Raw genomic sequence first — 13,224 nt, 5'->3', positions numbered from 1 at the left:
GACACAGGGCACCAAGTCCCTAGGCTGCACGCAGCACAGGGACCTGGGGCCTGGCCCACGAAACCATTCTTTCCTCCTAGGCTTCTGGGTCTGTGATAGGAGGTGCTGCCATGAAGAGCTATGACATTCCCTGGAGACATTTTCCCCCTTGTTTTGGGGATTGACATTTGGCTCCTTGTTACTTATGCAAATTTCTGCAGCCAGCTTGAATTTCTCCTCAAAAACTGGGTTTTTCTTTTCTACTGCATCGTCAGGCTGCAAATTTTCTGAACTTTTATGGTCTTTTTCCCTTTTGAAATGAAATGCTTTAACAGCACCCAAGTCACCTTTTGAATGCTGTGCTGCTTAGAAATTTCTTCCACCAGATACCTTAAATCATCTCTCTCAAGTTCAAAGTTCCACAGCTCTCTAGGGCAGAGGCAAAATGCCATCAGTCTCTTTGCTAAAACATAACAAGAGTCACCTTTACTCCAGTTTCCCAACAAGTTCCTCATCTCCGTCTGAGACCACCTCAGCCTGGACCTTATAGTCCAATATTGCTATCAGCATTTTGGGCAAAGCCATTCAACAAGTCTCTAGGAAGTTCCAAACTTTCCCACATTTTCCCGGCTTCTTCTGAGCCCTCCAAACTGTTCCAACCTCTGCCTGATACCCAGTTCCAAAGTGGCTTCCACGTTTTTGGATATCTTTTCAGCAACGCCCCGCTCTACTGGTACCAATTTACTGTATTAGTTCGTTTTCATGCTGCTGATAAAGACATACCCCAGACTGGGAAGAAAAAGATTTTTAATTGGATTTACAGTTCCACATGACTGGGGAGGTCTCAGAATCAAGGCAAGAAGTGAAAGGCACTTTTTACATGGTGGCAGCAAGAGAAAATGAGGAGGTGCAAAGGCGGAAACCCCTGATAGAACCATCAGATCTTGTGAGACTTATTCACTACCATGAGAACAGTATGAGGGAAATTGCCCCATTGATTCAAATTATCTCCCACCACGTTCCTCCCACAGAATGTGGGAATTATGGGAGTACAATTCAAGATGAGAGTTGGGTGGAGACACAGAGGCAAACCATATCAAGGACCCTCTCCGAGAACCTGACCATGCTGACACCCTGATCTTGGACTTCCAGCCTCCAGAAATAAATGAGAAATACATATGTGGTATGTGTGCCACCCAGTCTATGATATTCTGTCATAGTAGCTCAAACTGACAGAGACAGGCACTATGGTGTACTCTTCTTGAGTTCAAATACATTTAAAAGTATTTTATGAGATTAGTAACATGATATGGTAGTAAAGAATAAGTATGACACAGCCATTTTCTATAAAGGAACTTGCAAACTTCCTACTTCTTGGCATTTCCTCTTTGCTCAGACACAGGCTTAGAGTCTTCTGATTTGTCTTTTCCCTCCCCCGAATCTTAATTAATTATTTATTAATACAGTTTCAACTTTTAGATTCGGGGGTACATTTGCAGATTTGTTCCATGGGCATATTGCATGACACTGAGGTTTGGGGTATGAATGATCCCGTCACCCAAGTAGTGAGCATAGTGGCCAATAGGTGGTTTTTCAGCCCTTGTTCCCCTCCTTCTCTCCCTTCTCTAGTGGTTCCCAGTGTCTATTGTTCTCGTCCCATGTCTACGTGCACTCAATATTTAGCTTTCACTTATAAGTGAGAACATGGGGTATTTGGTTTTCTGTTTCTGCATTAATTCGATTAGGATAATGGTCTCCCTGCTGATTTTAAACTTGGCCTCTGCCTCTCATTTCAAAGAAAAAGAATAATGAGCCTTGTTTTAAGGTCTTTTCCTCGTGATTTAAGCAGGGTTTGGGGCAAAAAAAAAAAAAGACCTACAGTTTCACTCTAGATTAGAAGATAGCCAAAAGTCTATGAGAGATATGGAAATCATACAGGTTTTAAGATTCTGCCATATGTAATAACAGTAGCAACATAATATGGTTTTAATAATGCTATCTTTTATAGCATTTATAATACATTCAGCACTATACTAAGTGCATTATATGTATTAAGTCATTTCATCCTCACAACACTCTAAAATAAGTACTAATGTTTTACAGCTGAGAGAACTCAGTCACTGTGGTATTAACTTGCTTAAGATCACTTAGCTGAAGTGGAAATACCGAGACTTCAACTCATGCTTTTTGGCCTTACAATATTACTATAAAGTCTTAATCCATTCAGATAATTGTTAGAATTATTGCATTAAATTAGCTCAATGAAAAATACAATTAGAGAAATATAAAAAGCTATACTAAATATTTTTTGATCTGTACTATCAGATTCTCTTTCTTGGCTCGAAGTGTAAATTTGTGTAAATCACTGTTAGAATATGTGTTGCATTAATAATATAAGATTTTTATTTTTTTAACCACCTTAGATAAGTTCCACAAAAATTTATAGTAGTTACCTCAAATTCTTCATTTTTTTTCTATTTTATGGGATTTCACCATATATAGGTCTTAAGATAAATATGACAACTCAAGTTTAGATTCAGTCTTGGGAAATAATCACTATGTGGCAAATTTACTATCTGATAAGTTATTGATTATATCTAGTTCTCTTCACTTCTGGTTGCTCTTGCAGGTTAATAAAATTATCCACTTCCATGTCTACTAGCGGTATGTGAAAGGAAATAATAGGACTAGAAAGATCCTTTAAAATCAATCAATTATTCCTTGTATTTTTCAGAGAAAAAGAAGTCCCAGGCTGATAAAATAATTTTGACCAACATAATTTACCCAAAGAAAGGGTAGAGGTGAATATAGAGCATGCACTCTAGTATCAGAAGTTCTAGGCTAAATCTTGGCTTTGCAATTGATTAATCAAAAATCTTAGACATGTTATTTAGTCTCTTGGAGGATCAAGTTTTTAACAGGTAAAATTAGAGATATTAAAGATAATAGTATCTCTCATGAAATTGTCATGATTAAATGCTCAAATATAAGGCACAGTGTTTTGCAAACTATTAAATGTTATACAAATGTTTAGCTGTAATTAATACACTTTGCTTCCCAATTTGGAGAGAAATGCTATAAAATGTGTACACCATCAACAATTTGGAAGTGGTTCTTGTACGAAGACAAGAGCAGAAGAAATTATAACTTCTTTATTACATGTTTTATAAACAGTTACAGGCATTACCTTAAATACTAAATAATTAGACTACAATTCCTGCTTCATTTTAAAATCATATGTTTATAATCTCATAAAATTATTTTTAGGGTTGCCCAGTGCAAGTAGAACAGGACTACCCCCTCATCATCTTATTTTTGATATTTTTCATAAATCACATTTAAAATTTGAAAGGAATGTCTACCATTTGCCCATTGCCAGACTCCTCTTATAAGGTATTCCACATGCCTGTTGCCAGGTGAGTAGACTTGAAACTGGATTCTGGGAGAGCTGGAATCAAAGAGGGATGTATGCTAAAGTCAGATAAAGTACAATAGGGGAACACTCTCCCATGATACAGGATTTGATACCCTGGCAAGGACCCTAGGAAACAGTGCAAGCATGCTGATAGAATGAAATTTGTAGTACGAAGAAAGTGATGAGCCACAATAAGCAATGTAGAAAATGCCAGAATTGACATCCCAGAGGGTGAAATAAGGGATTAAAAGACTAGGCAAAGTGGGCATGCTAAAGTGGATATACCATGTATATAGAAAGACCACCAGATACCTAGTTTCCATGGAAGGCCTAGAACCATCACTGTTTACAATCAGGAACATTTTGGTGAGAGGAGCACCAATATCAGAGTCTTAGCAGCAGTAGCTCTCTTCTGTAGACCAGGGCTGATGATAGCAGACGCTATTTGTAGTAGGCTGAATAGTGCCTACCCCACCTCGACCAAAGATGTCTATGTCCTAATTCTCGGAACCTGTGAATGTGTAACCTTCATAGTTTAAGGGACTTTGCAGATTTAATTAAATTAAGGATTCTGAGATGAGGAGATTATCCTGGATACATAGGTGGGCCCACAGTAATTACAGGGGGTCCTTATAAGAGAAAGGTAGGAGGGTCAGTTAGGGAATGCAATGTGACAATGGAAGTAGGGGCTGGAATGATGCAGCCATGAACTAAGGAATGCAGGCAGCCTGCAGAAGCCGGAAAATGCAAGTAAATGGATTATTCTCTAGAGGCTCCAAAGGGAATGCAGTTCAGGTAACACTGATTTTAGCCTAGTGGACATATTTTGGATTTTGACATTCAAATCTGCAAGAGAATAAATTTTGTGTTGCTTTAGGCTACTGTATGTGGTAATTTGTTACAGTAGTAATGGGAAACCAATACACTTAAAGAACTGGGCCAACTGGTGGAAATGACACTCTAAGACAACCGAGATAAAATGGTAATGCTTAACAGTAAGGAGTCAGGTCAATGCAGTTACAGTAAAGAAGAGCAAGGTTTGAGTGGTAGTCAGCAGACGTGAGACACAGAGGGTTATAAGAGATGATGACCAGAACGTGGTGTCCTTAGGGGCAAGATAGATGGGCAGCCAACACAGATACTACTCAGTCTACACAATGAAAAGAAATCAAGAATTGATGTCCAGAAGGCTGAGGCCAGTTGCTTCAGTTAAAAATTCATGATTCCTCTTCTAAATTTTTGCTTTTCAAACCCCAAATTCATTGACTGAAGGAGAGGCCAGGTCTCTAACAAAAAGGGCTCTTAGAAAGTGTATACGGTAACAATTCATCTAATACTATCACAGTAGTACTCTCCTATATTTGGGTAACTATATTCTGGGGAAAGATAAATATACAAACATTTTAAGGACTGCTTAAACTCAGAATCTGAGTTGATGTTGTTACTCAGAGAACCAAGAATCTCATCACAGCCCCTCTATTGGAGTGAAGACATATGAGGGTCAAGTAATAGGATCCTGGCTCATATACTGCTCACAGGGTCCACTGGTTCCAAAGATATACTTCGGATTTATTTTCCTAGTCTTTGAAGGTATCATTTAAATGTGTATACTTGATAGTTGACACAACTCCCACTTTGGTTTTTTGGCCTGGGAAGAAAGGGTAATCATAGCAAGGAAGTTTAAGTGGAAGTTTTTGAAACTGCATCCCCATGTGGCCAAGATAGTAAATCAAAAAACAATATTCCATGTCAAGAAGAATGGTAGAAATTAATGCAGTTTTTAAAAATTGCAGAATTGGTGATACTATATTTTCATTTGATCCACTGGTCTGATCTCTACAAAAGTGAGATAGTTCCTGGAGGAATGACAATAGATACTATAAACTCTGTCAAGTAGTTGCCCTAATTGCAACTGCCATACCAAATAAGGTACCTTTTCTAGAGCCAATTCCAAAGAAATTAGGTACATGTATCTGGGAAATGTATTTAAGTAGAATGTAAGTGGCACTAACCACAGTTCTCTACACTGCACCTGATCTCAAGGATGTAAATGATCGTCCTTATCTCTCTCCTCTACCGTGAAGTCCAGAAGACCCTCACCCTCAGCTGTTCAAGGTGACTTACTAGATAGCATGACCCAGGCTCCCATCTGTGAGGGGTCTAAGCCCTTGGCTCACCAAGCCCTTCTTAGGGCACAGCTTTTATACTTGCCCATTTACATCGAGATTTGTCAAGGATGTATCAAGAGTCACGTAGGTGGGAGCCAAACATGTTCCTCCCGCCATACTACTAGAATGTGGTTAACTGACAACCTATAGCTGTTGACTTATTCAAGGTTCACCTCAACTTTAGAGCCACGACCATGCTGTTCTCAGGGCAGCCAATGACTGAGTAAAATGGCAGTACATGGGCCTAATCATTTCTGCCTAAAGTAAGATCCCTCTCATGGGTTCTTCTAATAAGTTCTCTGCTCCAGAACTCCCCCATTGACCTGGAGAGAAATTTATCAGTCCCACATTGTGATTTGCTTAATCCCTTGCCAAATGCTGTCTCCTCCTTTTGTGTTTCACAGGTGTTACCTCCCCTCCCCCAATACCTTGTTTTTACTCCTAACTCCATCTCTGTGTCTGCTTCCTAAAGAACCTGAGTGACCAGCACAGGGAGGTAGTGTAGGGTAGAGGCATGTGGATGCACCTATGGGAATGAGCATATGGTATGAAGATATTTTTATTACTTGTTGTAGTGGTTTTAAAAATTCATTGATAATCTTCTCTGGTTCCTGGTTCCCCTCATCTTGAGTTTAGGCTGAACCTAGTGACTCAATTATAATGAATACAATAAAGGGAAAGTGGTGATGTACAACACTAGAGACTAGTTTATAAAAGGCACTGTGGTTTCCTGACTCTTCTCTCTCATATAGCTTTCTCTGGGGGAAGCAAACTAGCATGTCATGAGGACACTCAGGTATCACTGGAACAGCCTGTGTAGTGGGGAACAGAAGCCTTCTTCCAACAGCCTGAGTGAGCTTGGAGATAGATCCTTCAGTCCCCAGACTGCAACCTCAGGCAACGACTACAACCTCTTGAAAGATTATAAACTAGAAACAGCTGTTTTTAGTTGCCAAGAGTTGGAGGAATTTGTTAAACAGCAATAGTTAACAAATATAGACCCCCAGAAATAATCCACAGTTGAAGAGGCACTGAAAAAACAGAGAAAATGACTTGCTCAGTTATCATCAGTCAGCCTCTGGCATCAGCCACTTCAGTGATAGTATAATGGTTCCAAAGATAGAGAAGCCATGTGGGCAAGGACAGAAGCTATTCATGGTTCCAATAACATAGGCTCCCATTCACCAAGGCTTATCTAGCTACTGCTGCTCCTAGAAGTCCAATCTGGCAAAAACAGAGCACAACACTGAAACATCCTTTGAGGAAAGCAGTCAATTAGGCCAGATAATTACATTAGATCCTTTCTTCTATAGTGCAGAAATGGGCACATGCTCTTAGAATTCAGTTATGTCAGTCACATCTTATCCCATACCACTGAGCAGCTGCTGGCCTGACAGAATGATGGAAGCATTTGTTGAAAGTACAACTGAGATAGCAGCTCAGAGATGATTCCTTGTAAGAGTGGGGCATCATCTTTCAGGAGATAGTGTGCATTTTAAATCTATGAAATACATGGCACTATGTCCCTAGTAGGCAAATATATGGGAACCAAAGGGTAAAAATAGGAGTAGCCCTATTTGCCCTCCTGTCAGAGACTCAGTAGGGGAACTTATGTTTACTGTTCCTGCCATTTTGATGCACAGATGTCATCATGTTTTGAAGACCTTCTTTCAAAGGGGGAATGCTTCCACTTGGGTCCCATTAATTAAGCTACAACTGTCACCTGTGCACTTCAGGTTGCTCATGCTAAGAGATAGCAGTCAGAGAGAGAAGTCAACATTCTGAAAGAGGTAATTGAGCCAGATCATTAAGCAAAGGTAGGACCACAGAAGCTTCAAATATGTTAGTGCATTGTAGCTTGCTCATGTACTGCTTCTGGAATCCTGTGATTACCATGTGATAAAGTCTGTGTTAACCTGCTAGATGATGACAGACACATGGTCCCGTTGTCCATGTGCCTCAGTGGATAGGCTGCCAGATATCAGTCATATGAATGAGACTATCCTAGATTAACCAGCTATCAGCCAAACCACCCACTGAGTGTAGCAGAGGCTTGAGCAACCCAACAAAGATCAGCTGAGATGATTTAGATCACAAACTCATAAGTTAAGTAAATGGTTGTTGTGTTAAGTACCTAAGTTTTAGAGTGGTTTGTTAAGGAGCAAGAGTGAGCTGATATAAGAAACAGCTTGCCAAGAGAAGGGTTTTAGAAACTAGAATACTGTGGCTTTTTTCTTAAAAGCTCTATGATCCAAGGATCATTTTGAGAAAACGGGTATTCGTGCTTCTGAATCAAATACTTTATCATCTACCATGATCCCATCTTGGTGACTTGACTGCAACCACACGTGAATCTTGAGGATTTCTTTATTTTACATTAGGTTTAACCTGAAGTAATGACCTAGTAGCCTGCTATATGTTATCCTTTCCTCTGCTTCTACTTGGACCCAGCTTGGAATTCTTAATCTTATGGTTGTGTTATTAATAGGCTCCACTACAAACACATTTTAGACAGAAAATAGACTGTATTATTATTAATCATACATGTTGTGGGGTGAACTTGAGAAGTAGCCCTGTACCCACCATGTAGTTATGATCTGTATGGCTTTTATTTCCTTTTTTTTTTTTTTTTTTGAGACAGAGGAGTCTCGCTCTGTCACCCAGGCTGGAGTGCAGTGGCACAATCTCGGCTCACTGCAACCTCCACCTCCCAGGTTCAAGCGATTCTCCTGCCTCAGCCTCCCAAATAGCTGGTATTACAGGCATGTGCCACCATGCCCAGCTAATTTTTTGTATTTTTAGTACAGATGGGGTTTCACCACATTGGCCAGGCTGGTCTCAAACTCCTGACCTCATGATCCAACTGCCTCGGCCTCCCAAAGTGCTGGGATTATAGATGTGAGCCACTGCGCCCGGCTGGCTTTTATTTCCTTTTATTCACTTACTGCACTGGCTAACACTTTCAGCAGCATGTTGAATAAGAGAGGTGAGGAGTGCACATTCTTGATATTTCCCTAATCTTAGGATGAAAATATTCTGTCTGTCACCATTAAAAATAATGCTAGCTGTGGGGTTTGCTTGTAATGCTCTTTATCAAGTTAAAGAAGTTCCCCTCTGAAGGGCGACAGGCTAGTCAGAGACGACACTGGTGGCAGCCAAGAGATCTTTATTGGAGAGGTAGAGGTCAGGTCGCGCGGGGGAGAGGGGAGGGGAGGGGAGGGAGGGAGGGGAGGGGAGGGGAGGGAGAGGGGAGGGGAGGGCAGAGGAGGGGAGGGGAGGGGAGGGGAGGGGAGGGGAGGGGAGGGGAAGAGGAAGAGGAGAGCTGCTGGTGTGCTGGGTTTTATATCCCTTGGGCCTACGTGGGGCGGGCCCAAGGGAAGGGGGAGATGCTTCTTTCTGATTGGCCCTCCTTTGGCGGGTTCAGACAGTGCCCGGTCAAGGAGGGGAGAAGAACCCGGAACCGGCGCCATTAAGGTACCCCTGTTACCTAACATTCCTCCCTTTTTTGTTTTTTAAGAAGTGGGGAAATGGGCATTGTAGTTCGTCTGGCTGCTTCCTGCTGAACAGGGGCGTTGTGGGGGAGGGGTAAGGGAGGACTGTGAGGGTTGTAGACAGGGGGTGCAGTATTTAATTAGACGTTTTGGTTTGAGGTGGGCTGCTAAGCCTAGGGCTGACAAATTGTTTAGGAGGCATCATAGGGGAGAGTCGGCCGGCAGGGATGCGGAGCCTCCCATTGCGGGGCTACGAGAGGCTATGCAGTGAGGGCTAAGTAGGGCGTCCCCTAATAGCCGAACACTGCGACGTGACTCAGAGCTTCCGGTTCGGTCGTCACCAAAGCGAAAGGACTGAGGGGCCGACTATGGCTGAGGACCGTGGGCCACCTGGTACCAGGATTTTTGAGACGAGAAAGGGAGGGGGGCCCAGGCCGGAGACGCGAGGAGGAGAGGGAGAAAACTCCATTCCCTGCAGGCCGAGTCTAGAGTAAGATTTACGGCGGCCGAGAGCAGGCGGCTGAGACGGGAGTTGGTCGGCAGGTGTTGGACACCAGGAGGGGAGACTTACCGAGATGAGGCTGGTGTTGGGTGGAGAGGTCGGCGAACAGGAAAATGGGCGAAGAGCTCGGCGAAGAGGAAAATGGGTGAAGGCTGGCCGGAGGTCTAGACTGAGCCTGGGAAGGGGATCAGGGTCCCACCTAAAGGTGGGGAATCCCGATCCGAGTCACGGCACCAAAATGAAGGGCAACAGGCTAGTCAGAGACGACACCGGTGGCAGCCAAGAGATCTTTATTGGAGAGGTAGAGGTCAGGTCGCGCGGGGGAGAGAGAGAAGAGAAGAGAGAGAGGAGAAGAGGAGAAGGGAGAAGAGGAGAAGAGGAGAGAGGAGAGAGGAGAGGAGAGGAGAGGAGAGGAGAGGAGAGGAGAGGAGAGGAGAGGAGAGGAGAGGAGAGGAATGGAATGGAGAGGAGAGCTGCTGGTGTGCTGGGTTTTATATCCCTTGGGCCTACGTGGGGCGGGCCCAAGGGAAGGCGGGAGATGCTTCTTTCTGACTGGCCCTCCTTTGGCGGGTTCAGACAGTGCCCGGTCAAGGAGGGGAGAAGAACCCGGAACCGATGCCATTAAGGTAGCCCTGTTACCTAACACCCTCTATCCCTGTTTTTCTAAGAATTTCTATCATATATGGGAGTTAACTTTTTTCAAAGGGTTTTTCTGCATTTAACAATATGATTTTTCTTCTGTAAGCCTGTTGATATGGTGGATTACATTGATTTTCTAATGTTGAACCAGGCTTGCATACCTGAAATCTCATTTTGTTGTGGTATATAATTCTCTTTAAGCTTTTTTAAAATAATTTTTAAGAATTAAACTTGCTAGTATTTTATTGATATTTTTTGCATTTATGTTAAGGAGAAATATTGGCCCGTAGTTTTTCTTTTTTATAATTTCTTTACCTGTTTTAGGCATTAGGGTAATGCTAACCTAGGAATGAGTCTGAAAGTATTCTCTTTGCTTCTATTTCTGGCAGACATTGTAGAGAGTTTGGATCATTTCTGCCTCAAATGTTTGGTAGAAATTACCAGAAAAAAAACCAGAACATGGTGCTTTTATTTCAGAAGATTATTAATTATATTGATTACTAATTATTGATTCAATTTCTTTATTACATATTACCTTTCTCAGACCATTCTGACTGTCATAACAAAATACTTTAACCTGGGTAATGTATAAACAATAGAAATCTATTTCTTACAGTTCTTGAGGCTGAGAAATCCAAGATCAAGGCACCAGCAAATCTGATATCTGGTGAGAGCCTCTTTCTCAAAGATGGCATCTTCTTGCAGCATCCTCACATGGTGAAAGGGGCAAGGTGGCTCCCTTCAACCTCTTTTTATAAGATCACTAATCCCATTCACAAAGGCCCTACCTCTTAATATTCTTACTGTAGGTATTTGGTTTGAATATATGAATTTTGGGGGAGGGACACAAACATTCAGACAATAGACATATTCCAGTTATTTATTATTTCTTTTGTAAATTTTGTAGTTGGTGTCGCTAAAGGAATTGGTCCATTTCATTTAAGTTATCATATTTGTAGACACAGTTGTTCATAGTATTCCTTTTTGTTGTCCATGGGATCAGTAGTGATGACTTGTCTCTCATCTCTGATATTTGCAATTCGTTTTTTCTCTCTCTTTAAATACATGTCATTTTGGCAGAGGGTCATCAATTTGATTGATTATTTGAAAGGATCAGCTCTTCTTTCACTGATTTTCTCTATTTTGTTTTCAATTTTATTGATTTCTGCTCTTTATTATTTTCTTCTTTCTGATAACTTTGTATTTTTTTGGTCCTCTTTTTCTAGGTTCTTGAGGCAGTAGCTTCAATTATGGATTTGAGACTTATCTTCTCTAATGAATGCATTTAGTGCTATGAATTTTCCTCTCAGCACTACTTTCACTGTGTCCTACAAAACTTGATATGTTGTATTTTCACTTTTCACTGAGTTTAATGTGCTTTTAAAAATTTTTGAGACTTCCTTTTTCATCCAATCGTTATTTAGAAGCATGTTTTTGAAATGTCCAAGGGTTTGGACATTTTTCTGTTATCTTTCTATTATTGATTTATAGTTTGATTTTATTATTGTCAGAGAACAAACTCTGTATAGTTTTTTAAATAAGTTTACATTCCAATTCCATAAGAATGTGGAAACACAGAAACAAATGAGGACAAATAAAATGATCCCCAATTTCCCAACAGATGTCAGCTAATATTAATGTTAATCAATTGATATTTCCATAATATGCTTATTTATATAGATATCATTATACTTATCTCAATATTGTAGACAATATTGCTTTGATCTTATTATTCTGCTTTTTTCCCTTTACATTTCTCTTGCCTTAAATATTTTTGAAAGTACGATCTTCTTTTCTTAAATGTGAAATCTCTTCACAATTAAGTACATTATTGTATATGTTTATCCTACATGTCAGTAAATCACCAACTAGGCTGGGTGCGGTGGCTCATGCCTGTTATTTCAGCACTTTGGGAGGCCTAAGCAGGCAGAACACTTGACATCAGGAGTTTGAGACCAGCCTGACCAACATGGAGAAATCCCATCTCTACCAAAAATACAAAATTAGCCAGCATGGGGGAGCATGCCTATAATCCCAGCTACCTGGGAGGCTGAGGCAGGAGAATCGTTTGAACCCAGGAGGCAGAGGTTGCAGTGAGCTGAGATCACACCACTGCACTCCAGCCTGGGCAACAAGAGCGAAACTCTGTCTCAAAAAAAAAAAAAAAAAAAAAAAAAAAAAAAAAAAAAAAAAAAAAAAAAAAACACTAGCTATTATAAAAACAGGACAAATTATATCACAAAAGAACAAAAACATAGAAAGAAATCATAAGAAATATATAGACCTGTGAAAAGTATCTTTCTTTTGGTGTCTTCACATCCTAGTCTTCTGTGTACTTATGTATAGAACAGTATTGCCTTGGATAGGTGCATCCCTTACTTACTCTTCGGTTGTCCATTTGCATATTATGTCAGCTCCAGGGATATCAAGCTCTATATAATTTTAATTCTTTTAAATTTATTAAGATTTTTTTATGGCTCAGGTTATAGTCTATCTGGGTATATCTTCCATGAAAGCTTGAGAATAATGTGTATTCTGCTGTTAGGTGGAGTGTTCTAGAAAAGTCAATTAGATTATATTGCCATATCATGTTGTTGAGTTTATTCTAGATTATTTCTGAATTTTTTGTCTAATATTTGTATCAAATTTTGACATTAAAATATCAAAAATTAAAATTCCCAACTGTAATTACACACTTGTCTATTTGTCTTTTAAGTTCTATCAATTTTTGCTTCATATATTTTGCAGTTCTGATTTTGGGGACATACCAATTTAGGAATGCAATATATTCTTGCTTTGTGTAATGTTTCTTTCTGTCTGGTAATTTTCTTTGTTGTAAAGTTGACTATACCTACCATTAATATTAGTCAATGTTTAAATGATATATCTTTTAGTATCATTTTACTTTCAATCTATATTGTCAAGTTTGTGTGGGTTTCTTAATAGACAGCATAGTTAGGTCATGTTTTAAAATCTACTTTGTAAATCTGTCTTTTAATTGACATATTTTACCCACTTGCAAATAATATA

Source organism: Nomascus leucogenys, chromosome 9, assembly GCF_006542625.1.
Source record: "Nomascus leucogenys isolate Asia chromosome 9, Asia_NLE_v1, whole genome shotgun sequence".
Lineage (NCBI taxonomy): Eukaryota > Metazoa > Chordata > Mammalia > Primates > Hylobatidae > Nomascus > Nomascus leucogenys.
This window is presented reverse-complemented; position numbering follows the sequence as displayed.